This window comes from Rhinopithecus roxellana, chromosome 4 (assembly GCF_007565055.1).
Source record: "Rhinopithecus roxellana isolate Shanxi Qingling chromosome 4, ASM756505v1, whole genome shotgun sequence".
In the NCBI taxonomy this organism is placed as follows: Eukaryota; Metazoa; Chordata; class Mammalia; order Primates; family Cercopithecidae; genus Rhinopithecus; species Rhinopithecus roxellana.
The window spans coordinates 2,706,498-2,724,224 of NC_044552.1; positions in this window are offsets into that span (position 1 = coordinate 2,706,498).

Below are 17,727 nucleotides of genomic sequence, written 5' to 3' on the forward strand. Positions count from 1 at the left end.
AATTAAAATGAGGTTTTTTCAAAAGTTCTATATGAGCCCCTTTTGTAAATGATCATTAAAAATCCCACAACTACAACAAGTTTTTGGTTTGTTAGGTTTTGAAAGTTTATTTTATATTTTTGAATATAGACATAAATCTAAGAAAGACATTGAGAACTTTCCCTCTCCAATTCCCCAAATGAACATTTGGACCTAGAGTATGGATACAGCCAAAGAATCCTTATTTGAGAGTTACTAAAACTGAAGAGTTACTAAAACTGAAGCACTCATCAATTTGCAAGTAAGTTGACATTTTCCCCTAAGTGTGGAATTTTTCCCCTAAATACCATGACTTCTGCCGAGATCATATGGTTCAGTCTTTTCAGTTTCAAAGTTTAGAAGTTATTTAGAGTTAGTGACCATCTTATGTTGAATATTACCTATCTATTAGGGCAAGTTGGGAGCTGCTATGTCAGTTTTGTATGAACAAAGGTTCTTTTGACTGTGTTTCTCCAATCTTCCATTTTCTCATGTAGAAAATGTATCAGTGATCATTTTCTCAGGTGACTGGGCTGGACACCACTTGGCTCATATGCTCACATGTCTCAGACTTGTCCTTCCTCTTCCATAGCTGTTCTTTTTTCATCCACCCTACTCCTTCGTTAGCCCTCTTCTTATGCTGTGTACTTTCTCTGGATGATTCAGTTCACCCTCTCCTTGACTCCAAGCACCCCCATGAATCTTTCACATTCATGGTCAGCTCAGACCTCTTTCCTAAGCTCCAGATCCATAACTCCAGCCACTTCTTGGACACCTCTCTTTAATTATCCTATGGGCAGTTCAACCACGACATTTGCAAAATTGAATTTCTATCTTCCTATGCAAGTGCACCAGCTAGAAACCTGGGACTCATCCTAGATCAAATCCCATCAATCATTATGTTCCACTTTTTCTTCTCCCCAAATCTCTCTCTGTTCTACTTCTTCTTTTTATTCTCGTAGCTACTCTTTGAGACCAGGCGAAGATCATCTCTCTCATGAATTATTGGCAAAGCCACCAGTCATCCAAACTTAGGAATGACCTTCTGCTGACCAGGACCTGCTGGAAATCCCTGTGCCTTGGTTTCCTGTCTCTCTGTTTTAGCCAGTGGCAGAGGCTGCTACGTTATTAGGGAGCACACACAAAGAGAGACCTAGGGACAGACAAGGGAGGAGAGACTCGGAGGGAGGAAGAATCAATACAAGGGTGTGTTACTGCATTGGCTATTGTTAAGTGTGACTGCTTGAGCCTGGAAAACAATCTTCTGAAAAGCCACAGAAATTCCTTCTCAGGACCATCCTTCTGTGGGCGGGGGACAGGGGAGGGGGAGGGGGAGGGGGAACTTAACCCTGTGATGTAATAAGTTTCTGAATGTACAGATTGAGCATTTGTGAGTGCTGGGGAGGATCCTGTGCTGTCCCACGCCTTGATATCAACAGGGAAACCCCATGGTGGGAAGTGAGAGGCATTTGGCCCTGGGGAGAAGCAGGCAACCATCAGGATGCACCTTTATTGAGTCTGCTGGAGCCCATGTAGAGCTATCTGCAATGGCAGCAGCTAAAGCAAGAGACTGGAGACCGAAAAGATCTGAAGTGGTACCCGAGAGATGCATGGTCTCCCTCCAGCAAAGATAGAGTGCTTCAGTAGCCAGCTGCCCAAAGCATAGATGTCATCTTGCCCTCCTCTGCTTTAAATGATTCTTTATCACCTAAAGCAGTGGTTTTCATGCTGTGGATGACAGAGTCCTAGGGTCTAAGGCAAGGAGACAGTCAAGGGCAGACTTTTGAGCCACCACCCCTGCTTCACTGGGGAACAAGAAGCCAGCTGCAAACTACAGTTTCAAAGCCTTGGCATAGAAAGGGGGGTGTCCATATACCTTAACAGCTCATCCATCTATTGACTACATCAAGGTCGAAGTGAGATTTGAAGGGTGAATAGGAGTTAACTAGGGAGGAGGGAAGAAAGATCATTCAAGGTGGAGGGAGCAGCATGTGCAAAGTCCCTGTGGCAAGCAGGAGTCTGGTGAGTAATGCAGATGGAGGAGGGCTGGTGAGGATGTGGCAGGGGTTGGAGAAAATGTGGAGCTAGATGAGAGTGAGAACAGGGCAAGGGCAACCTGGGCACATTGGCTTCAGTAACAAGCTTCATCTTTTTTTTTTTTTTTTTTTTTTTGAGGCGGAGTCTCGCTCTGTCGCCCGGACTGGAGTGCAGTGGCCAGATCTCAGCTCACTGCAAGCTCCGCCTCCCGGGTTTACGCCATTCTCCTGCCTCAGCCTCCCGAGTAGCTGGGACTACAGGCGCACGCCACCTCGCCCGGCTAGTTTTTTGTATTTTTTTAGTAGAGACGGGGTTTCACTGTGTTAGCCAGGATGGTCTCAATCTCCTGACCTCATGATCCAGCCTCCCAAAGTGCTGGGATTACAGGCTTGAGCCACCGCGCCCGGCCACAAGCTTCATCTTAAAAGCGATGGTGAGTCATTGAATCCTTTGGGAGAAGGGATGATGAAAAAAAATCTTGAGTTTTAAAAAGATTATTCTGACCACGTATCTGAAGAAGAGCTGAATTGAGTGGCATGGCTCTGCAACCAACATGCTAGGGAGGGAAAAGGCCAACAGCTCAGGGGCTGACAGCTAAGCTAAGCCTTAGAGGCGGCTTGGGAGTTCTAGATAAGCTGAGAGATTTGGAAGCCTGGGGATGGGACAAGGAGGTCATAGAGGGTGGGAACTCAATTCCAGAGGCATTTGCCAGAGCCAGAGTTATTAGCACTGGTGACAGCATGGCACCTAAAAGAATGGGTGGGTCAAGCTATTCCTCCCAGATGCTGGGAAGACCCAGAGAATGTCCTTACCAATGAAATGGGGAGACACCTTGAAAGTCTGAGCAACTATCCTAGAGATGTCTTTCAGCTAGAAGGGATGACAGGTGATGTGTTTTCTACCATTGGCATAAATGCAGGGTAAAGAACAAGATGAACTTAGCAATGGGAAGTAAAGTATGTGGTATTTAAATTCAAAGTCAATACATAACCAACTGAGTCAGCCCAGCAAGATGACTCACTTAAGATCCCTTCAAAATTGATTCATCTTACACAATTTGATATTTTTATAGACATCAGCTTCCATTAATTAAGGGAGTTACACATTTGGAAACAACTGCTGATCTTGATCATGACTACTACTCACGGCTCTGAGGAAGGAGAGCTTTGTTTGGATGATATTTTTTGACTCAGTTAAATACAAGAGAATTGCAGTTAGAATATTAAAACAAATATAAAAGTACAAATGTATGAATTGACAATAGGAAATGAAACTTTGGCTAGCCCAGACATTTGCACTGGCCTGAGCAGTCTCTTCTCTCCCTTTTAAGCCAGCTCTCTGGGAAGCCAGATCATTGCAGGGGAATTGGTAAGCATGGCATGAGAATTGGATTGGAATTTTTAATGGCATAGTCTGATAGTTTTATACATTCCACCTCTTAGATGGGGACATACTTTCTATCACCCAGAGAGCATCTTCTCCCTTAGGCAGTGCTTCGAGAGATGTTGCCAAATTTGATCTCTGTGACTTTTCTTTCTCTTTGCACCATAGTCTTTTTCATATCCTGCCATAGATTTCTCAGATATTTTCCCACACAGATGAAGAACCACAGGTCACAATTTGCTATTTCTTTATATCGAGAGCTTCCCACCAAGTTTAATATAAGTAAGAATCCTGATGCTTTTTTATGATATAAGAACCAAACTCAAGTACCCTCAGCCTTCATTACAGCAAATCCTGTTATTCAGAAGTTAACCAGTTGGAAATTCAGTGCATAGCAGCCTCTGATGAATGAACACAGTCATTCCATTTGTCCGATCACAAATGTGTCCTTCTTCAAAGGTGGGTAATTTCAATTTCCATGCCTCGGCTGCTGAATCTGCAGTACTTGCTTTTGTAATCACACATCATTCCAGATAAACATGGAGGCGAAACCAAAAGAGAGGAGAATCAAGGGTATTATGAGCAGTTCTTTTCTTCTTATGCCTTTCCTCTCACCATATTTCCCTTCCCACCACTCCAAACCCAGCTTCCACTCCTCCTGGCCCCAGTACATATGCACAAAATTCCACTGAGATAGAAAAACAAAACTTGGGGTGGTGTGAGACCACACACTGGGCAGATAAGACAGCTCTGATGAGACTTTGTGCATTGCACATCTGTGCTTCACCTACCACCACCATTTCCCAGTCGCTTTTCCAGATCTCCTGCCCCATCTACTTCCTTTGCTATCCTCTTAGTCTCCCCTTTGCCTAACTCATGGCTTCAACTCTCTTCTCCATTACTTTGCTCTTTCTTCCCCATCTGGCATCAAAGGCAGGTAGGGGTGTGTGTGTTGAGAGATTAAATTGGATTGGAAGGGACTAGCATCAATTGAAAGCCAGGATGAAAGCCATCTACCCACACCCCAGAAACAGCCCCATAGAAAGGATATAAAGTTGATGAGAACCCCAGGTAGAATCCCACAGCCCTATCGTTCTGACTTTTGCTTGCTTTTCCAAACTGGACCTTCCCACTCTACATGACTTCTCCCCTTAAAAAAGGAAGCAGGGATGAGATGACCTCAGTGTGTGCCTGTACATTCTGCTTCCAACTACTTCAGGATCTAAAGAGACAGAGGCTCAGTACTGGCCCCACGGCGTGGCTACTAAAGCACCATATCATGTCATTTAACCCCAGACCCTTCCTTTCACCCATTTGATGAAATAGCAGATGGTATCCTGACCTAGGCCCTTCCTGGACATTGTGGAGATAGATAATGGAGAGAAGATTCATTAAGGATGCTTTGAATGACTTACATTGGTTTCAGATAACTCTGGTGACAGAATCATTTTCATTTGAGTGGGTGAGTAGACGGATACTTATTAAATAAAAACAGTCAATCATGATAAGCTAGGCACTTGATAAATAAAGATCATCCACCGTGACCACATTGTTCTGGGGTGTATTTTTGCAGTGCCTCTAGTTATACTGAAGACCCTCAAGTGTTCTTTGTGGTGTGGACTTTGGCCTGATATGGCTCCCTCCCAGTACATTTTACAGGTACATTATTATAGCACCTCAGTGCTCAGATATAAATGCTAAAAACAGAAAGGAGGAAAAAAAATTCTACTTTAAAATAATGACAGGTTGGCAGGTTGAATGGTGGGGTAATAGGAACAAGAGGAATTATCTGCTTCAGTGATACTCATTCCACTGTCGTATTCACATTAACACTACAGGCATGACTGAGACAGAGTTCCCATTAACACGCCCATTCCAGTTCGCTCCGTTTCCTCTGTTCTCCTATACTGATCAGTTCCTTTAGAAAGTGTCCTCAGGCTGAAATTTTCCCTGTTTGACATCAATTCAAAGGTAAATTGACTGCAAAGTTTGAGGCAAATTCTAATTGTGTTCATGTGTGCTTCACAAAGTGTACAAGCCTACTCTTCCACTCAATTTTCATACTCAGGAGCCTTCTCCACAGCCCACATAGTCACTGACAATATTTGATAATACACTGTTGCCTGCTGCATCGCCTAAGGATGAATTGCTTTTAATTTTGCCCATTTAAAAAAGGGCGATTAAATGTCACGACATTATTGTGTCAAACTAAATCATGTAAATATGGTACAAATATTAGCAAAAAAATTAATTGGATCTACATTTACATTACAGTAAACAGATTAGAAGACAGAGAGATAGGTGAGATAGATTCATGTTGGTTTCTGTTGATTTATATCACCATACCGTCAGTGATAAGTTTGACAAAAAGAGCAAGAATTGTGCCAAAAAGCCTTTATATATTCCTTCTTGCCCCTGCAGATTTAATGGCTCATAGTCTTCTTTGGAGGAACATAGATTCTCCCTTTGGATTGCAGGAATTGCCTGTTGATTTGTGTCCAGTCTTCCTGGATGGAGAATTTTCCAAGCCACATTGGTGGGGCTGTAACCAAGGATGTCTGAAACCTGGTGGGCATATAACCAGGAAGATATTTTTTAAGGTCATCCCAGTTCAAAGCCATCTTGCTACAGGGTGGCAGAATCCCAGTGGGCTGGGACACCAGTGTATGAAGCTGGACTGAGGGGGTAGCAAGGCTGACCGGGATATGGGAACTCGTGAACAAGTCAAGGTGCCTGAGTTTTTGTTATGGAGTTTCCCTGAAGCTTTCCAATTGCTGGGGATGCTCCTTGGAATGATCCCAGACCAGGATGTTCTCCTTCACTGCACTAACCATGGATGGGGTAACCATTCCAGCCTTGCCAGGATGAAAATGTTACCATATTACTCATTTCCCTTCCCCAAAGAACAAGAAGGCATTTAACTAGATCTTGTAGGCAGAGAGCCCTTTCTTCCAAGTCAACATGTAAACAAAATGCACAAGAAAGAAACAAAACCACTTAGTCTCCATCACTTACTCCATTCTAGTTTCTTCATTCTATTCTTCATTTTCTCAGATATAGAAAGAGAAAGAACAAAGACTGGATATTTTAAAAGATGTGTATATTTTCATCTGATTCGATTAATGTTATTATACCAAATATTGGAAAGGTGTTAAGAAGAAATTGTTCCTACTTAAACTGCCTAAAAAGCAATATTGCTTCAGTCTTGTTAAATCAATTACTCTCTGGGCTTTCAGGAGTTGGCAAGCTATTTTTGTATGCCCTCAAAAAGAACTGAGGTTGCAGATGTATTATTTAAAACCTCTATGATTTGCCGCCCTCCAAAAAAGAAAAATATAATCCCATCTGAAATCCAGATTGGACCATTTCAATAGCTAACACATTCATATATTATTTCTGGCACTTACTTAGTGTTAAGGACTTCTTTGGCCATTCAGTGAGGCCCAGCTTTCATAATGAAATCTATCTCTTAGATAAAGGAAAACAAACAGACTTGGTACCTTAGGCTAACGTGATTTTCTGACTTTCGAAGGGCAGCAGCTTGTTTATTGTTGTTTTTTCATCCTGATAAGTTTCCAAGGCAAAATGATTTATCTCTGTCCAGTTCTTCTTGGGATATTCACTGGGCAGAAAGTGGATTAAGGAAGAAGTAGAGAATGGACTGAAATAGAAAGAGAAGGAACTCCAAGGGCAATACTGAAAAGATGATGGCTTAACCTGATTACTGTGTATCCTCTAAAGAGAGCAAAAATCAAATTAAATTGGAGAAAAAGAAAGTAAAAAGAGAAGGAAATTGCAATATTTTGGTCTAAGGGAGATTGCATTGTAGAGTTAATAGAATTTAGATGGCAACATCATTTTTAAAACTAGATTGGCTCATGCCTATAATTCCTGAATATACTGTTCACAGGCAAGGTTTGTGTGTGTCTTTTCCTGACATGACACGAGAAAAAAAATGTTCATGAATGATAATTGCCTAGTGCCAGCAGCCACATAATTCCCTTTCAAAAGAGAACAGGGAAAAGAGCTGTTGCCAAGGTAAGCCTGGAGGCTGTGAAGACCCAGAGCTCTCCATTATCTGAGGCTCCACCCACAGCTTGTCATTTCTCCCCAAAGCATCTGTCGGGCACCTGGGAAAGTTCCCTTCCTGAGCCTGACTTGGAGGCACCACCCAGCTGGGATTCACCTCCCCCACTCACCACGACTGTGTGAGCTCGGGATGCTCATAGTTCTCTGGGGGAAGCGTCCAGATGTGTCACTGAAGGTTCTTGTCCTCGAGAGATAAGACATCTGGACACATGAGTGATGTAGTAAGTCCAAGATTGAATGTAATAAATGCCAAATTAGTGTGCAGACTGGCTGTTCTCAACTTCGGTATCACATCCCCATAGGCTGTCATGGTCAATGAGGAGAAGGGAGTGGAGGTAGGGCTGTCGTTGCTAGAATAGCGCCTGCTCCCACAGCCTGCCTTATAACAAAAACAGGTGGCATTTGTATGGTGCTGAGAGTGCACCTGGCATTAGATAAGGTATTGTACCTGCCTGACAACAATTCTCTGAGTCCATCAAATGAAGATAGTAAAGAGTACCTACCTCTTAGGTTGTGAAGGGATTAGGAGAGATTATCCATATGATGCACTTAGTGCCTGGTGAAATAGGCAGGAAATTGCATCATCTTACTCAGTTGACAAATGAGGAAACCAACGTTGAAGGGTGCTAAGGAAATTCTAATAAGTAGTTATTGTTAGGACCTGCATTCTAACTTTGGTCTGACTCCAAAGGCCAGTGTCTTAACTTTCATGTTTTGCTGCTCTGTGGCAAATGGGCAAGTGTGTAGACCAAGGTGAGCTCTATCAGTGATGTTGAAATAGACACCTGTTAAGCGCCACAGGAGAGGATGGTAGGATGAGGTTATAAGAGACGACACCGTGGAGGAAGAGAGGTGTGGGAAAATGGTTAGGGTGGGGAAGGTAGAGAGGAAGGCAGTTTAGAAGGCGGAGAGGTCAGCCTGCTTTGGGACTGGAAGACAGTGGGTAGAGCAGTCTGGGTGAAGCTGGTGATGAACCTGAGAAGGAGGACATTAAGGAAATTAAGCTCACATTGCACTCTTGCTCTCCACCATCTACCAGACATGTGCAGCAAAGCCTCCTCCTCAGATACAGATTCCCCTTGTGGTCTTCTTCTCATCCTTTGAGGAGGCAACTTGATAATGCAGCTGTGTGCTTAGTCAAGCCCCCCCCAGTGCAAGTGCATCATGAGACCTTAGCAATGATCTGGTTCAACCCAGCAGAGGATCTCCTTTACAGGGGAAACATTTCCAGGGACGGGGAACTCACTGCTTCTCAAGGGAGCCCAGTTCTTTGATGGAGAGCTTTCATGAGTAGAAAGCATTTCCTCATGGCATCTCTGCTTCTTGAGTCCCTCAGGTATTTGAACACAGTTGTCTTGTGCTGAGTTTCTTCTTGTCCAGGCCGAGTGACCCCAGTGCCCCCACTTTTTTTTTAACCCTCTCCCTATATCTTTGCTTTGATGCAACTACCTCTAGCTTGCAGCTTCATGGAAATCACATGGCTTTGGGGAGCAGGAAATGAGTTCACATTAGCAGCTGTCCTCACATATAGATCACCAGTTAAAAGGGCGGAAGGTTAGGAGAGACAATGAGGAGGCTACCACCTACACATGTGCCGAGTAGCTATAGTGAAACTGAAGTCAGAGGCAACCTTATTTGCAAAGTGTTTCAAGAAGCTCAGTACAGCTGTGAGCTTTAATAACTTCAGAAGTCTATTTGCTAAAATCTTGCAAAACACACCCCTGAAAAATTCAGTTATTTAAATTTCTATTATACTTATTTAGTTTTAAAAACTTTTAAAATATATTTTTATTTTAATATGTATTTATTTCTTTTTCCTTTTTTTTTTTTTTTTGACAATCTCTCTCTGTTGCCCAGGCTGAAGGGCAGTGGTGTGACCTTGGCTCACCGCAACCTCTGCCTCCCAGGTTTAAGGGATTCTCCTGCCTCAGCCTCTTGAGTAGTGGGGATTACAGGTGCCCACCACCACGCATGGCTAATTTTTGTATTTTTAGTAGAGACAGGGTTTCACCATGTTGGCCAGGCTGGTCTCAAATTCCTGACCTCAGGTGATCTACCCTCCTCAGCCTCCCAAAGTGCTGGGATTACAGGTGTGAGCCACTGCGCCCAGCCTATATATTTCTCATTATATCACAATATGACAGCTGTATCACCCTGTTCCTTTATAGTTTTTGTCATAAGTGTTGCTCTTAGAAAGTCTTTTCTTCCACCAACACAATATAAATATTTACGTGTATTTTCTTCTGTAGTCGAAGTGTGAGACCCTCAGGTGCGGTTGGTGCAGTCAATTATATTCCTCATTTCCTAAGACATTATTGGTGGTTCATCTTCCTAGGTTCCTCTCTACTTTTTAAAATCCCTTTTATCCATGTTCCCTATTCCAGTCCCCCCATACAACCCGTCGAATGTGTTAAATATGCATCGTTTTTGTATGCATTTGTTTTTGCTAAATATGTATTGTATAATGCTCACACATTTTAAGCGGCATGAGTGATACTGCGTTGTATATCTCATTCTGTTTCTTACTTGTTTTGCTCCGGACTACATTTTTAGGGTCCCTCCTTGATGTTAGTGTGCCTCGGGTCCGTTGCTACTGGCTTCTGCTCGGCCCTCTGTAGTACGCATGCCCCACATTTCACCCATTGGCCCTCCCAGGAATGGACGTGCTGCTCACCTCCAGCTTCCACCACCTTGAACAACAAATGCTGCATTCACTTAGGGACCTGTGTGAGAGGAAACTCAGTGCAGCAACATGAAGGACTTCAGCAAAGATGAACATAGACAAAGTTAGTGGATGACAAATAGTAAAATGATCTTTGCAGACCCTAAACTAACAAGAAACTGATATCTAGAACATACAAGGAACTTTCTCAAATCAACCAAAAAATACAGAAACTTCAAAAGAAATTTGGCAAAAAAAATATAAACTGGCATTTTACAAAAATACAGGGCTAGGTGAAGTGGCTTATGCCTGTAATCCCAACACTTTCAGAGGTCTAGGCAGGCAGATCATTTGAGCCCAAGAGTTTCGAGAGCAGCCTGGGAAACATGGTGAAACTGTGTCTCTACAAGAAATGCAAAAAGTAGCCCAGTGTGATGGCTTGCACCTGTAGTCCCAGCTACTTGGGAGGCTGAGGTGGGAGGATGGCTTGAGCCCAGGAGGCCGAGGTTGCCGTCAATGGAGATCATGCCACTGCACTCCAGCCTGAGTGACAGCGTGAGACTCTATCTTAAAATAAAATAAAATAAAATAAAATGAAATAGAAACCTCCCAAAATTAACAAGTATATAAAGAGATATTCAAATTCACTTGTAATCAGAGAAATGCATTTTAAAACACCAATGAGCTTATTAGAATGCTGAAGCCAGAAACTACACGATCTCAGGTGTTGGTGTGGATTTGGAGGCATAGAACCCTTCTCACGCTGGCAACGGAAGAGTGGCAGCCATTCGGGAGAGCAATCTGACAGTGCTTGGTGAAATTAAGTGCCTACAATGCTTCTGTCCCAGAAACTCCACCTTTTTACCAACACTTTTATAGTTTTGGTTTTTGTTTATTTCTAACACATACATATTTTATTCATCTGGGATTTATTTTGTTGTAGAGTGTAAGTATTTAGCAATATTTATTTTCTCCAAATGTTTAGCCAGTTGACCTAACACCTTTGAATAACATCTCCTTTCCCCCTCTGTCCTTCTATCACTCCTGACTTCTCATAGATTCCTGGGTCTGTGTCCAGGTGTTAGATGTCTAAGCAGTGTATCTCGGCGCTGCTAAGCAGTGAGCACTTGGAGAATGTTTAATCCTTCCTGTGTTTTCTGCTTTGATGTCAAGAGCCATGAACCAACCAGAGAAAAAACTGTCACAGAGAAAAAACTGTCACAGAAACTAAGTGCTGTTTTCCTTGGTACTTACACATTCTTGATGGATAGAACTTTGGTTTTAGACTGTTATTCTTAAATGAGCTCCTTCTCTCATTCTTTCCCTCCTTGCTGGTTGCCCAGCCTTCTGATAGCATCTTCTTTGACTCAAGAAGTCAGATGTCTCTCTTCTCTCTCTTTCTCTCCCTTTCTCTCTCTCCTCCCTCTTTCTCTCTTCCTGCTCCTCCTACTCTCTCTTCCGCCTCTTCCATCTACCTTCCCCTCTCTTCCATCTCCCCTCCCTCTCTCTCTTCTTTCTTTTCTTTTCCTTCCTTCCTTCCTTCCTTCCTTCCTTCCTTCCTTCCTTCCTTCCTTCCTTCCTTCCTTCCTTCCTTCCTTCCTTCCTTCCTTTCTCTCTCTTTTTTCTTTCTCTCTCCTTCTTCTCTCCCTCTCTTTCTTCTCCCCCTTTCTCCCTCCCTCTTCCCTTTATCTCTCTCACTGAGTGCCGCACTTAATCCTGTTTCAAAAAGAAAGTTTAAAGTCTTGAACAGAGTTTGGAAATCAGAAAACCTTTCTGGAGGTTAGCAATTTGGAGATTTCACTCAGCCCAAATTAAAGAAAAAAAAATATCCTTCAGAATTGAAGTGCCTCGTTGTTTCATCATAGCAGGCCTGTTGGCACTCAGGCGGGTCTTGCCTCCCTGTACAGGCTCATTCTAACTACCAGATGCAAGGCATCTGACCACAGAGGGTTAAAAGCCTAAGAAGCAGCAAGGATGCCTGAAAACCACCTTCATATTAGAGAGAGCAAGTCGCATCCAAGGCTGCAGGAAAGTGTGTCTGCTTGAAGAATGTCAGTCACTTTGGTTTTAAGAGACACAGACAGCACTTAAAGGCTGTCAATCATTTCTTATGAGAGGAGTCAAGAAACTTTTAACATGTGAATTGCCAATATTTTATACAGTAAATTAGACATATATATATACATATATATATAATATATATATTTTGTAAATGTGAAAAATTATCTCCCAGCTTGGGCCATGTCTTTTCCATGAGACTATTTGGAGTAGCGTTTATTACCTATCAGATTTTTTTTTTTAAAGTTTAAATAGATGTATTAAAGCGTAAAGAAAAAGATCTAGTCTGACCTCCCTTGACTGTAATGCTCTATAGTCAATTTGGAAACTGACAATTTGCTAAAGTAAGAAGCTGTCCTGCTGGACAAAGTTGATGTCCAAATTGTGCTATCTGCTACAGCAGCCACCAGATACATAGGGCCATTTAAATTTAATTAAAATCCAATGAAATATTCGTTGCAGTCACACCAGCTTCGTTTCAAGTGCTCAATAGCCCCATGTGGTTAAGTGGCTACTGTACTGAACAGCACAGATAGAGCATATTTCCGAGATCACAAAAAGTTCTCTTGTACAATGGTGTTTTGACTCTCGCTACTCAAAGTATGGCCATGGCCCAGCAACATCGTCATTGGCTGAGAGCAGCACTGGCTTCCTGGCATGTGACCTGGGCAGAGGTGTAGGGCTTTTCGCTCAGGAACTGTTTGAGACTGTTGCCCAGGCTGATCTTGAACTCTTGGGCTCAAGCGATCTGCCTGCCTTGGCCTCCTAAAGGGCTGGGATTACAGGTGTGAGTCACTTCGCCTAGTTCTGCATTTTCATAAAATGATAGTTTATATTTTTCCCCCAATTTCTATTGGAGTTTCTGTATTTTTCCTGTTGATTTGAGAAACCACTAAATTACTAAGCACTTGCTTTGGTGCTTTGTCATCGCCATCTTGGAATTGTTCATGATTTTTGAACAAGGAGCCCTGTATTTTGCACTGGGCTCCACAAATTATGTAGCCAGTCCTACTTGAGTGCTTGCTCCAAATGCAGAGGCTCAGGCCTCACCACCCACCCACCTGCTGAATCAGAATCTACACAAAGGAGACCCCCAGCTGAATCTTGGGGACATGAAACTTCAAAAACACAATCCAGAAGAGTAGTCCAAACATTTTAAGTATATGTAACTCTTTCTTCAAATTGACTGTTTCTTTAAATTAAAATTAAATTTGCGTAGAGCCAAATATATAGAATAGATTAAAATAATTATGCCTTTTACTCAATTTATATAGTCATGGTTTGGCTATAAATAATAACTGGTTGTTTTTGGATTTGGGGGTTTGTGTGGAAGAGCTTGAATGCCACGAATCTAGACGCCACTGGCTGGAGACAGTTGATGATGTTGAGACACCCCCAATTCTATAACCACAGAGAACTGGGAAACCCCACATGAGCTAGCTGTCTTGGAATAAACAGACAAATCAGACCCATGATAACCATAGTATTACATAATCTTTGTATGTAACATTAGCCAACACATATTAGTGTATTCGAGAGCTCCCAGTTGGTACTAAGCACTTTACTACATTACCTCATTTAATCTTCACAACTCTATAAAAGAGGTTAAGATTGCCTCTTATGCAAGAGTAAGTGGAGGCTCAGACTGGCTAAGTAACTTAACCATGCAGAGACAACATTTGAACCCAGGATTAGGGTGGGATGAGTGAGGTACTCAATGTGGGTATAAAATTGAAGGGGACAGCAAAACATTTAGTAATCAAGATAAATAATATCTGAATTCAGTATTTGAAAAAAGTAAGATGAATGCAAGAATATCCATAATGAACAAACTTATTTTAAGTAAAGATGACAGGCTACTGTCCTTGGCTTGATTTATGACGCTATATTATTGTGCAATGGGAATCAGCCTGTCCGATGAGTCCACGGCTTCATGGCGTCACATGGCTATGGAGTCCCCAGCCAGGGTGATGAGTGTTGACAATAGTGCATGAATAGATTGGGCAACACAGGCTTTATATATAGTCATTGATTTCTGGTTGTAGGGATTTTATTAACTTTTTCCATTTTGTTCAAAATAGAGGCGGATGTTTTGATAAGTCTATATAGGAGGCCACATTTTTCCTTCTGCCTCAGATTCCAATGTGAATTGCTGCTGCTCAGCTTTTTCAGATTCCAGAGACTGGGTCAAATGCCTTCCTCTGCCCACACCATTGATTCACAATCCTGGCTACACATGACACTCACTGAGGGAGTCATGAAAACAGCTCCATGGCTGGTCCCATCCTCAGACGCCACTTCCCTTTGTCTGGGTGGTTCAGAATGGGGCCTGACATTGGGTTTGTTGCAAAACTCTCCAGTTTATTCCAGTGCGTGGCCAAGGTTGACAGTGACTTTGGTACATTACACTGCCTTTCTTGAGGGATCACGGGAGGCTAGCACACAAAATACAACTCTCTCTGAGCATAAGGTAAGGTGAGGTCAGCTGGAAAGCACATGTGCTTCCAGCTTGGAATAAGAATCGTGGCATTTTAGATCTAGGTGGTGCCTTAGGAGTCACAGAATGTTTGAGCTAAAAGGACCTGGAATTAGATTGCCAATTTCACTGATGAGTAAACAGGAACTCAGAAAAGTTACCCCAACTTGCTAACAAGAGGCAGAGAGACAACAGAAGCAAAAGGCTCCTGACCTCAGCCCGAGCCCTTTTCAAGGAACCCATCAGAGAAAAAACACTTTCGGCTCTCACCAAAAAGAAATGAGAGCAGCCACCAGTGTCCACAGCTCTCCCCAAAAAACTAGAATCTACTTAATTCAGTGTTTTAAAATTTTCTTTTCCAGAATAAACCTGATTACTCCAAATTTCCATATATAAAATGCCAATTTGCAGGCCAAATGGTTTTTCTGATCCGTACGATGTTTTCAAAAGTTGATCCAGGCCGGGCACGGTGACTCGTGCCTGTAATTCCAGCACTTTGGGAGGCTGAGGCGGGCAGATCACCTGAGGTCAGGAGTTCAAGACCAGCCTGGCCAACTTGGTGAAACCCAATCTGTACTAAATATACAAAAATTAGCTGGATGTGGTGGTGGGCACCTGTAATCCCAGCTAGTTGGGAGGCTGAGGCAGGAGAATTGCTTGAACTGGGAGGCAGAGGTTGCAGTGAGCCGAGATCACACCATTGCACTCCAGCCTGGGCAACAGGAGCAAAACTCCATCTCAAAAGAAAAAAAAAAGAAAAGAAAAAAAGTCAATCCAACATTTAAACATGGGGAGATTTTCCATAAAATTTTACATAATGTATATGCTTCTACTGAATACCTGGAATACTTGGCAATATCCCTGATGGTAGCACGGGCCAGAGCTGAGTCATTGCTGCCTATTGTAAAGAGGCCCAAACCCTCCTATTTCTGTTACAGCCTCCACTACTTCCAAGCCTAGTCATGACTCTACGCTGTCTAAATGTCACCGAAAATTTTAAAATTGAAGTCGACATCTCAGAAATGCCAGAATCCTCCACCCAGTCTGTTTCATGCATTCACGTTAGCTGTTAGGCCCTGGTGGCATTTGAGTTTGCAGCCCCTGATTTTGTCATGATAGGTCCACAACGCACCAAACGCTGGGGCAGAAAGAGCAGCCCAGGCTGCGTGGTGAGGCTATTTTTCTGCAGCGGAGACCTGAGGAGGTCTTTTATGAAGGCTTATGAGGGCAAGACCTTCTATTCCCGGTTTCCCTACTACATCGCTTGGTTTTCAGTTGTATCTACAAACCCCAACTACTACATCGCTTGGTGTATCTATAAACCCCAAACTATTCAATTTTTTTTTTTTTCATTCAAAATCTTTGTCCTATTCATCAAGGTTTTTCTTCCTGCCTGATTTATTTGTACTCTTCTCCTACCCCGGAATGCCCTCCCTCTTTTGATCTGAAGTCCAATCATCCTTCTAGGCTCAGCTTCCTGGATTACTCTGATCCATGCGGGTCTCTCCCTTCTAGGAAACTCTTATGACCTCAAGTCAATAGAGAAACCCTGTGTTCCTTTGACTTCCCCAGGTCGGAGGATAATCTCCTTAGATTTGCCTGTGTATAATTCTTTTGAATCCTCCCTAACACCCAGGACCGGACTGGGTACACAGACCATGGTGTGACTTAGGGTACCCTCTACTTTCCTCCAGCCAGCAGGAACAGGCGATGCAGCTCCCACTACCAGCCACGAGAGGTCGCTCATCCACACACATCTTGCCCTACCCAGGTTCCGTGCTACACGTAGATTACTCGAGCCTCTGGAAGTAGGGCAGGCTAATTTATTTCCTCTCCAACACAGCCTCGGGCCATCAGAGCCTCTGATGTCAGGGTCCCTGCCGTGCAAGCTGCAGAATGAAAACACTGCAAATAAGAAAGGTCACTGCATCCGCTCTGCACATTTACTTTCTCACCTGAAATCTCTGCCTCGCTAGCAACATCCCAGCTCAGGCTCGGAAGATTTTCCCAACTCAATATTCCAGCAGGAGGGAGAAGAAATCTATGACTACTGCGTGTATTACGGGTGTGCTTTTACAGATTATTGCATCGGGTCCGTGGTCCAGCAATGTGCCAAGAAAGGGTTCCATGCACTTTCGTCTGCTCCCATCCTCAGGGAGTTTCCCACCAGAGCTCTGATGCTCCGACTCTGTTCTGCTTTTGCTGTTGCTGTTTTCCACTAATAACAACACTGACCTTTTAAAACAGGCCTTCTCAAATGAACCAGCCTTAAAGTAGAGGTAGTGGCCAGGTGTTATTTCAGAGATTTGATGAATCCAAAGTAGCAAAATGAAGGGAGCACACTGATTCCAATTCCAAAAATGGGACAGATGCCACAGGAAGGTAGAAGAGCAAAAAATGTAGGTACCTAAGGTAATACCAAACACGCATGTCCAAGTACCCAGCATGGTGTCACGTTGGCATGGCAGACCGGAATGCCGACATTGGTTGGATCTGAGTGATTGTAAAGGTTTAGCGAGGAAATGTGTCAGTCAGATTCAAATAGGTGTCCAGAGACTGGGAAGGAAGGTAGCATAGAGCTCTGCTTGGAAGCCCTGGACTCCAAAGCCCTAAGCACAGGCTTTCTGGGCTGGCTAACATGTTTCAAGACCGTTTCTAGGGAGCATTCAGACCTACTGGCAAACCTTAAAGGAAAGTCGAATTTGCCATCAATTTCAACCATCATTTGCACCACGATCGAAAAGGTGTGTTTATTAGTAGAGGCAGCACAGCATCTGTGGAGCCAGACTTCCGAAATGAGAATCAGAGTTCTGACATTTACTAGCTATGGATTAAACTCTGTGAGCCTCAGTTTACTCATCTGTTAAAATGAGACTAATAACCCTACCTAAGCACAGGGTTTCTATCAGGATTAAAGTGCTTGGAATGGTACCTGATGCACAGCAAACACTTATGTAAATATAAGCTGTTATCACTAATATTATTGTTATTAATTTTGTTATCC